Source organism: Hipposideros armiger, unplaced genomic scaffold (genome assembly GCF_001890085.2).
Source record: "Hipposideros armiger isolate ML-2016 unplaced genomic scaffold, ASM189008v1 scaffold_194, whole genome shotgun sequence".
In the NCBI taxonomy this organism is placed as follows: Eukaryota; Metazoa; Chordata; class Mammalia; order Chiroptera; family Hipposideridae; genus Hipposideros; species Hipposideros armiger.
In genome coordinates, this window is record NW_017731544.1 from 1952520 (window position 1) to 1962108 (window position 9589).

At 31.5% G+C, this 9589-nt stretch overlaps 1 protein-coding gene across 1 annotated transcript in view; it reads left to right on the forward strand.

Moving 5' to 3' along the window:
• Nucleotides 1–8: 8 nt before the first annotated feature.
• The window catches only part of ARID2 (AT-rich interaction domain 2), a 164960-nt gene continuing 155379 nt past the window's right edge, over nucleotides 9–9589 (forward strand). Inside the window, exon 1 of the mRNA XM_019653085.1 lies at nucleotides 9–100. The gene's annotated coding sequence lies outside the window, so the exon portion shown is untranslated. The remainder of the gene's footprint in view (nucleotides 101–9589) is intronic.

Here is a 9589-nt window from a genome sequence, read left to right on the forward strand (position 1 = left end):
AGGTTTCTGAGAAGAATCAGTGGGGAGAAATTGTTGAAGAGTTCAACTTTCCCAGAAGTTGTTCTAACGCTGCCTTTGCTTTAAAACAGTATTACTTGCGGTGAGTAGTAGTGTCTCTTGCACAGTATTTGGAAATAAGGGACTTATGGGGAGATTTGTTTTTAGGAAATACACACACAACAACAACAACAACAACAAACCTTGCACACCAGTTTCTAAACTTGTTAATTTCAATCTGGGAAACATTAAATAGCCATAAAGTGAGGTTGTAGGATTGTGAAAGGTTTCCTCACCTATTTTAGGATTGTTTACATTTTTCATACAGAATTATTACAGGTGACCCCCTGCCCCCCCATCTTGGTAAACATTCTTTTGTGACATTGTTATTGATTGCTAGATATCCACAGAGGAGCAGAAAGATGATGCTTAGTAAAAGAGTTAAGATAGTTAATGAAACTTTGTATCCCTTGGGAAATTTGTTTCTTTGTTTTGGAAACTCCTTTTCCTTCTTAAAATTCTGACTTTTTAAGATTTTAAAAAATGAAACCTCTTGTGTGGAACCGTGTCACTGAGTAGTTTTTCAGTAGAATATTTCTACATAGCATAACATGTTGGTGCTTTAGTTATCAGGATTGTCTTTAGAATAATTTTTTTTTTGAATTAGTAAAAAATGTTCAAAAGGATTATTATATATTTAGGAAAATTAGGGCTACTATGAAAGGAAATACTATGATTTGAATTTTCTTTCATTCTCTCCGCCCCTTTTTTTTACTTTATTTAACGAAGTAAATTACTTATTCAGTTGGTATGTGATACAATTTAGATGTATTTTGTGATTTAGCTTTATTTTTTTCTCCCAGGGATATTTTTATATTGTAACTTATTATGAGATCATCTTTTATTTTTAATGTTTACTTACCCATAAAGGTTCCTTAGTTGGTGATTCTTATTTAAAACTAAAATAATGCTCTTCATATTTATTACTTTTTAATAATGATATTACAGGATGGCCTTTTTTAGATAATGTGGCTTCTGCATCATTTGAATTTGGCATTTATTGCTGCAAATGCAATATCATAGTGGATATTCTGTGTTATGTCTAGCATTCTGAAATAGGAAATGTAGTCATTGCACAGGTGTACTTTCTATTGGCTATCTTAGGTTGACTTCAGGCGTGAAGCTGAAGAGTTCACAGAACTTTGTGGTAGTTACTGAGTTACACAGAAGTCTAGAAGTCTATGTTATCTATTGTGTGTGTATGATGGCATGTGTATTAGTGTACATTTTAAAATAAAGGACTAAAACAAAAAGCAAAGTAAAACAAAATTAACCCCCAAAACTGTTGATTCAGTAATGTGGTGAGAAGTAGAGAATTTTATATTTATGGTGATATTCACTTGCTCATTTCTGTTTATAATATTCAGAGGAATACTATTAATACATGTCCTGGTTTTCTGGCAATCAGTTTGAACAATTTGGATTTTAGACTGTTTAAAATACACATTTAAAGTTATGCCTGATACTTAATGGATGGATTGATTGATTAATTGATTGAAAGTTAATATCCATAAGGTACTATATGATATATATGATTCATGAGATGTGTGATTTTCTGGAGTTTACATTTATCCTAACAGGATTTTAGCATAATCAATTAAATGACCGGACTTCAAATTTTTTACAGGTTGTATAAATCTTGTTTATTCAATTGTGATCTCTGTCCTGGGATCATATCCACTAATTATACTTATAGGTGCTGTTTTTGACTGTATAGTTTCAAGATTGTTTGCAACTTTTTACATTGTTCTCAGATCAATTTGAGATTTATATTCTTATTAGAAGCTGCTTTTTGAACTGTCTTTAGCTAAACTTGTTTTTCCTCCATATGTCGCTCTCTAGGTTTGTTTTTGTAGGGTTGTAGCTAGGCTACTAGGAAAAAAGTTGAAGCATTTGTTTTGGAAAATAAAACCATGTGAAGATTTGCATGGCTTCTAAAGAAATACAAAAGAAATATGCTGGTAAAAAATTGGACACTACCAACCTTGACAGATTTTTTTTCCATAGTGGTGTTAATATTGCACAGTTAGAGGACATGTATTATGGCTGGGTTTTACACCTTCCTCTGAAAAGTCTTAACTGTCAGACGGGATGCCAAGCTTTCACAGTAATTCTTTTACTTAACTATAAGAGTACCTCTTCATAGTAAGAAAAGTCAAGTGACTTTGTAAGTTCCCTCTTTCATGTATCAAATTGAATATGGTTTCTGATGAGCAGATAATGTTTTATAAATCATAGTTGGAATAATTTTTTAATATGAACCTCTTTTTCATTTGACCTATTGTAAGACTGGCATTACATATGTTCTCATTTGCTCTACAAGTTTAATATTTACTGACATTCTTCTGTAATTTGTCATTAATTGGATGGATGGCGGTTAGCCTAGTATTTTATGATACATCTTCATGATATTACATTTAAATAAAGAAGAGCAAACTAGTATGCTGGCCATACATATATTTTAACATTTTTATGTTTGTTTTGATATAAACATAGACAGTCATTAAATAGAGACTAGATGAGTTTAGTGGTTTGCCAAAAGTTAGCCTTCTTGTATCAAACATCCATTTATTCAGTTGTAGATTGTCCACAAAAGATTTCTCAAAGACTAAAATTGAAAATGCAATAGATTATTTGTTTCAGTGTTGGCATTTAATTTTTTTAAATGTAAATGCTTACTGATGATGTTTAAAAGTACTCATTTAAAAATTGGATGTTAATCATTTATGATGTCTATACATTTTGTTTCCACTTAGTTCATTTCTTGTCATGTACATCTCAGTATAGTCCATAAATGCTTATTATTTTAGATTATCCTTACAGTATCAAAGGTATAGTTTCCCACATTTTGTTAATGGAGAAATTAAAGTGCAAAAAAAAAAATCTAAATGGCTTTAGGGTCATTCGTTAATTGAACAAAAAAGTTGTATTCCTGACATGTGTTTAGGCATGTTTAATCAGTCTGTTATGAATTCAGTTTGTTAGTCACAAATGATTTTAAGAAATTAAAATATAATTGGAAATTACATATGGTTAAATTTATGCCCTATTCTACCTATACCCAGTATGTTCCTTATTTACTCTGAATTTTTTTGTTCTATTTTGGTGCTAAGATTGGGGGACAAATTGCTACTCTTATTTCTGTTAAGAATTTGAAGTCTTGGTATGAATATTTAGTAAATATTCCAAATACTTGAAGAATTTTGTTTTATCTTACTGACTACAGTAGTACAACTATAGTCAAGGTTAACTTGATGTTTCCATTATAAAATTTGATTTTTTGGAAAGGAGGTGAAATATCTTGTAAAAATTTATTGTACAAAACTGTGTATTACTGGTTTTCTTATAATATTAAGTTATTTTTTTACACATTCCTACCTCTAGAATAGTCAGAAACTTAATTGTAGAGTTCTACCCACCATAGTGAATTTTCATTTGTATTGTGAATTTATTCTATTTCTCTTGGTAGATAAAGCTCTCCCTTAAATTATATACCAATAGAGAGAGTTTACATTTATCAGTTAAATAGATGGATATACTCATGTGTTCTGTGGTTAGTGCTCACTATGTAGATCACTTTTTTTTTTTTTAGATCACTTCTTTTAAGAGAAAGCCTTTTATGAATCACTTGAGTCTAAGTGAAAGAATGCTTTAAAATTGTAATAAACACAAATAAAATAATACATTTTTGTGAATTGATAAACATTCAAGGAAGGAAAATAAAAATAATATGGAGACTGGAAGAACAACTATACCTAAAAAATTATTCAAATATGCATTTTAAATTTAATTTTATAAACCGTATCCTTTCATTTTGAACAATCCTGATTTTGATATCGTCTGGTATTCTGTTACAATTTAAAGGGCATGCAGATTTGTTAAAGGGAGGAGTGAAGAGTAGGGAAAGTTGAAAGACTAATCAGAGCTTGCTGACTTAGGTTAGTGGTGTGTCTTACAAACCATGTTGTAAGCAGTTCAAATTTGTTCCAAAGATAGTTAACTGAATATACAGATTTCACTGAGGATTCAAACTAAGAACTCTATTGCCCCCAGATGTTTATATGCTTTTTTTGCACTTACCTTTCTAAATGGTAGTCTTTGATAATTCTACCTCTACTCTGTTGTAATTCAGTATTTTCATAGTTGGTCGTATGTGAACTCTATAACTTTGATAGAAAAATTATATCTATTCTGTGAATCTTTTATATTCCCAAACTGAATGATACTGAAAGTTAGAAAGGAAGGAAAAACAAAGCATTTTAATTCATTGGTGTATAGGTGCATTAGTGAGCATTTACTCAATACATATTTTTAGGTATTTAGAGTTTTTATTACTGTTTGTTGAAGGCTGCTTATTGGGCATTTTCCAAAGTGGTGTAGATCCTACTAAAGTTTACTGGTAAAAATGAGGTTTGTCTGAATTAGGAATTAGATACATGAGGCAGGGTTGGAGGATTCTCTCTGTCTCTGCTTCTTTGATCTACCACCATGATCATCACCATACTCTGTTATTCAGGATCAATTCCAGTAGAAATCCTCAGCTTGTGCTGTATTATGAAGAACTCATTTTCCTGAAATGTCAATATGTTTCCCTGAAAAAAGGCCAAATGAATTTCAGCAATATAGCTAAACTTTGGTTACTGTATTACAGGACTTCTTAGAGACTTTATTTTGTTAATGTGCATTGTGGATCTGAAGACAATTTGGAGAAACACTAGTTATTACCTCCCTCCCTTCACCCATATTAAATGAGTGGTGTTTCCCAAACAGCACCACATATTATGGAGGTGTGGTGTGAAACTTTGTGTTTGAGGAATACCTACTGAGTTCCTGTGGAGCCCAGTTTGGGAAACTATGAGCTGGAAGACATTAGGATTAAGGAAGAAAATTTTTTAATATGGAAAACAATGAGGGAAATGAGAAATGAGAGGTAATTTTTCATATCTTTGTCAATGCCTGTACAAATTTATATTGGTAATACTTGTTAAATAGTTGTTCGAATAGGAGGATGTTAAAATTATCTTATGCTCATTGCCAGGAATACAAAGATAAAGAAATATTGCAGTCCAAATAAAAGAAGAAAAGTTGAATCTATAAGATAAGCAGTGGCCTTTTGTTGGTCCAGAATGGGGAAAACTGCCCTTGCAGATACGTAATAGTATTTTTTCTGGTGTTTAAACTGTAATGTGACAAAAACGTATATCATGATAAAGATGTTTAAGTCTCAGGCAGTGGTTTATATATTGGCATGATATTCTTTACAACAAAACAATCTACAATTCATTTTATTTGATTAATAAGTCTCCTTTTAACTTAAGATTCTTGCTTGAACCAGTAGCCCCCAAAAGACAAGTAACTACTCTCTATATCCCCTGTTGGCTATCATTCTAACTAGAGGCTTTTTTTTTAACAGGGTATTTATATTTAAAATTTTGTTTTTCAAATTTGTCTAGATAAGCCTCTCTAAAGAATGGTACAGAATCATTAATCACGTTGTTTTAGAACATTGTATTTTGGAATAGTAATTATTTTGTTGAAATATGATGATAGTCCTGCTAAAAATTTGTATTTACTTCAATCCTTCAACTTGAAAAACAGAGAAGTCATGTCATGAATTTTCATGTTAGGGAAAGCTGTTTAGAAGTAAATATTGGTTTATGGACCAAACTTACTGTAGTTAAAAATGGAGATATTATGATTAAAGATTATCTTTAAGTAGTTTATGTCTTGAAATTGTGAGTATAATTTTTATGAAACTCAGAAGAGTTTAAAATAAATGTAAATGACATGGTTAGCTCAGTTATAGAGCCAAGGAAATAGGCAGGCTGATTCTCTTTACTCAGAAGTACACAAAAATACATATGTGCTGATTGATACTATTGAGTTGTCTGAAAAGTTATGACGCATTTTTGCAACGAAACAGAGAAAAAAATACATCATGACTTCGGACAACCCAATAGTATTGGTTACCTATCATAAAATTTATTAATGCATCCACTTAGTTATAAAATTTGGGGGGGACCTAGAATAGATGGTTTAGAGCAAATTGTCACTCAGTATCATTAAGATTATCTATGAATTTCATTAAGCTTTCCAAGAATTTTGTTATTAAAATAGAATCTAACATATATTTTTTCTGTTTCAAAACAAAGATATTTCACTTGTGCTTGGATGCTTTTTGCATATTCATTATGTTATAAATTAAAGTTATTCCTTTCTACAAGGTACATATCCTGTTGACAAAGTACATTGCAATTACCTATCTCTGGAACTGAAATCTCCTGGTGATATTGGAATAGCCTCCACATTCTGAATTCTTGGCCAAGAGTGATAGATCTATAATTCTATTAATATATCTCTAAATCGGTGTTTGCAAGGTCCACTCCATCTTAACTGCAAGAGAATTTTGTGATGAGGCTGAATCTGGTGTTTTGGCTCTTTTATCTCATTAGTGTCTTAACAGTCCCTTTTTCCTTTTCCCATCACGCCATTGATTTGTTGATGTATTGGGGTCATTTGCCCTTTAGAATGTCCCAAATTCTGGATTTGGTTGATCCTTTCTTTCTAGTGTCAATTAACCTGTTCATCTATCTCCTGTATTTATTTCCTGAAAACTGATAGTTCGATCTAAAGGCCGATAACATTCAAGTTCATTATTTTAGGCATACTTAATAGGTAGTGCTCTGCTCTTCATCTGATCATGAGGCATATAATGTTTAGTTGTCTTAGCGGTGCAAAGATTGATCAGTGGCTTTAGGAATTAATAGTCTGAAACTGTATTTTTAAAGAGTGTGCCCCAGGTGATTCTTAAGTACACTGAAGTTCGAGAACAGCTGATCTACGTATTGTAATGAAACCAATTTAGTTGCTGAGATAACTGGTTTAACTTGGCATCAACATGTTGGCCAGGGCTACATCTAGAACAAAACCTCTAGGTGACATCTGGTCTAGGGCACCTGCTCAAGCTGCACCTGTCATCTCCAAGCAGAGCCTAGACACACCCTACACTTGTTGCTGGGCTCTGAAGACTATAACCAGGGCTCCATTTCAGTTAAGGCAAAAAAGGTTCAATGCAACTGCTAATTCGAATTTATCCTAACTGTGTTTGTATTATTTGGATTTTAAAAAGTTATTTAAAAATAAGTTTTCCTTACTATCTAGGTTTTTTTTTCTATATATAGTCCTAATATTCTTCCCAAGTGGCATACCATTTGTTTTATTGAATTTACTGAATGTTTTTTTCTCTTTTTGAGGATTTTGTTGGTCTATCCTAGTACTGCTTAGGAGAATTAACTTATATAAGTACCCATTTTCATATGTGAGATTTTTATCATTTCGGACTTCAGATGTAATTGCTGTTATTTAATCTTAGAAAAATAACATTTAGAAAAAAAAAACTTTATACTCAAACTTTTTTTCTGGAGCATATGGGATACTTCTTTAAAAAAAAAAGGCTGTAGGTTATATCCAATTCTCAGTCTTAAGTGTCAGCCATAATTGCCAATTAAGAGAGAATATTTTACAGCTTTTCAGTCCACACTTCACCTTTCCCATCCTTTCCCTGGTGATAAACCTACTTTACATTTTACAAAGCATTCATTGTCTTATACATAACCCTCCATTATCCACAGTTGTTCAATATCTTCAGGTATTATTCCATGTTCTAGGTATGTTTACCTTTTGTTTCTGTCAGTAAATGATTTTACTATATAATGGGGCCAAACTAAAATGTTGGTTTTTAGGAAACTATTCAAATAAAGTTGTATAAGAATCTATTGTTTGAATATACACCTTATTGTGAAATATGGAAAGTGTCTATAAATCTTTTTGAGTTCTTAATATTATATTTGGTAAATTCTTACGTATAGCGTTAGTGGTTGGTTGCTGTGTGCACAAAGTTATGTTTGTTGTATAATTATGACATACACATTTTTCATATTTTTAGATAAAATTTTATTTTGTCCCTCTTGTAGCCCATTGGTTAATTTTAAATGAGTAAAATGTTAAACATACATGAGGTCAGTAGGCATATTCTTTTAAAACAGAGGAGACTAAGTTAGGGCCCTATGCAAAAAATACCTAACTTGTACTTTAGAGATGAGGCTGAATTTAAATTTGTCAGTAATAATGCCCAGATTGATCACACTTTCCATAACGGTTTATAGATTAAGTGAATTTTCAGTGTACTTGAGTTTAGATCAGACCACTTAGTACTTCATAAACAGTAGTTAGTACCTTACAGGCTGTACCTCCAAGTGCACTCACAAGTAATAGGTCAAGGGTGCTTAAGTGGTTTGGTATAATCTTTTTAGTTTACACCATTAAAAAGTCAAACTTGTGAATTTCTGAGTAGTTTTTCCAGGGAGGCCCAGATAACAATGTATTAATTCAATCTAATAGTTAAAAATCTGTTTGAGAGAAATGGTGAGCCTTTTTCCCTTGCCATGTTTACTTTTTTAAAATTGTTAAATTTTTTTTGTCATGTATATGTGAACTCATTTACACTTAATTAGTATAAACCAATTGTTATTATTTTGCCACATTTGCTTTATATTTTTCTCTTTTTATGTGATGGTGTGTATATATATACACACATTATTATCGTTATTACTACTCTTTAATCATTGATATCATTGCAGATTAATGCCCTTTACTCCAAAATATAAGTGTATATCACCTAAGAATAAAATCATTCTCTTATGTGACAATAGTACAGTTATCAAATTCAGAATGCTTAACATGGATATAATTGTATTATCTAATATCAGACCTTATTTGAATATTACCAATTGTCCTGAAGATGTCTTTTGTAGGAATCATACCCACCTCCCCAATCCATGATCTTTCATTACCTATCTCTAGTTCTTCAGACTTTCATGATACTACCATTTTTGAACAGTGTAGGCCAACTGTAGAATGAAATTTGGATTTGTCTGAAGTTTTTTCAGGATTAAATTTAAGTTGAGTATTTTTGGCAGGAGGTGTGTGATGTCACTTTGTTCCATTACTGCTGATGTTAAAATTGGTTAAGGTGGTGTCCTCCTGGTTTCTCCACTGTGAAGTTTCCTTTTTTTCTTGTAATAAGTAACCTGTGGGGACATACTTTGAAACCGTGTAAATGTATTACTCACCATCAATTGTTTACCCAATAGTTTTAATCTATTGACAGTTCTTGCCTAAATTAGTTATTATGGAGGATATATGATGCTTGTTTTCTATTATTCTTTCTATATTTATTACTTGACAATCTATGATAAGAAAAATGTTTTCATTCTTATTCGTTAGGTTTTTATTTTATACAGTGAGTTAAAATCTATTATATTATACATTTTGCTGCTTAGATTTGGCTACTAAGAGCTCTTTCATGCTGGCTCCTATGTCTTTTTAGCATGCTCCCATTATTTTTGAGTTCTTCCCTTGCTTTCATACAAGATTAAGATCTTCCAGGGTCAACTTGTGTTTTGTTTATCCAGCTCTAGCCTCAGCTGTTTCTCCAAGAAGTCCTAGTTCCTTTTAATGTAGAATGGTATAT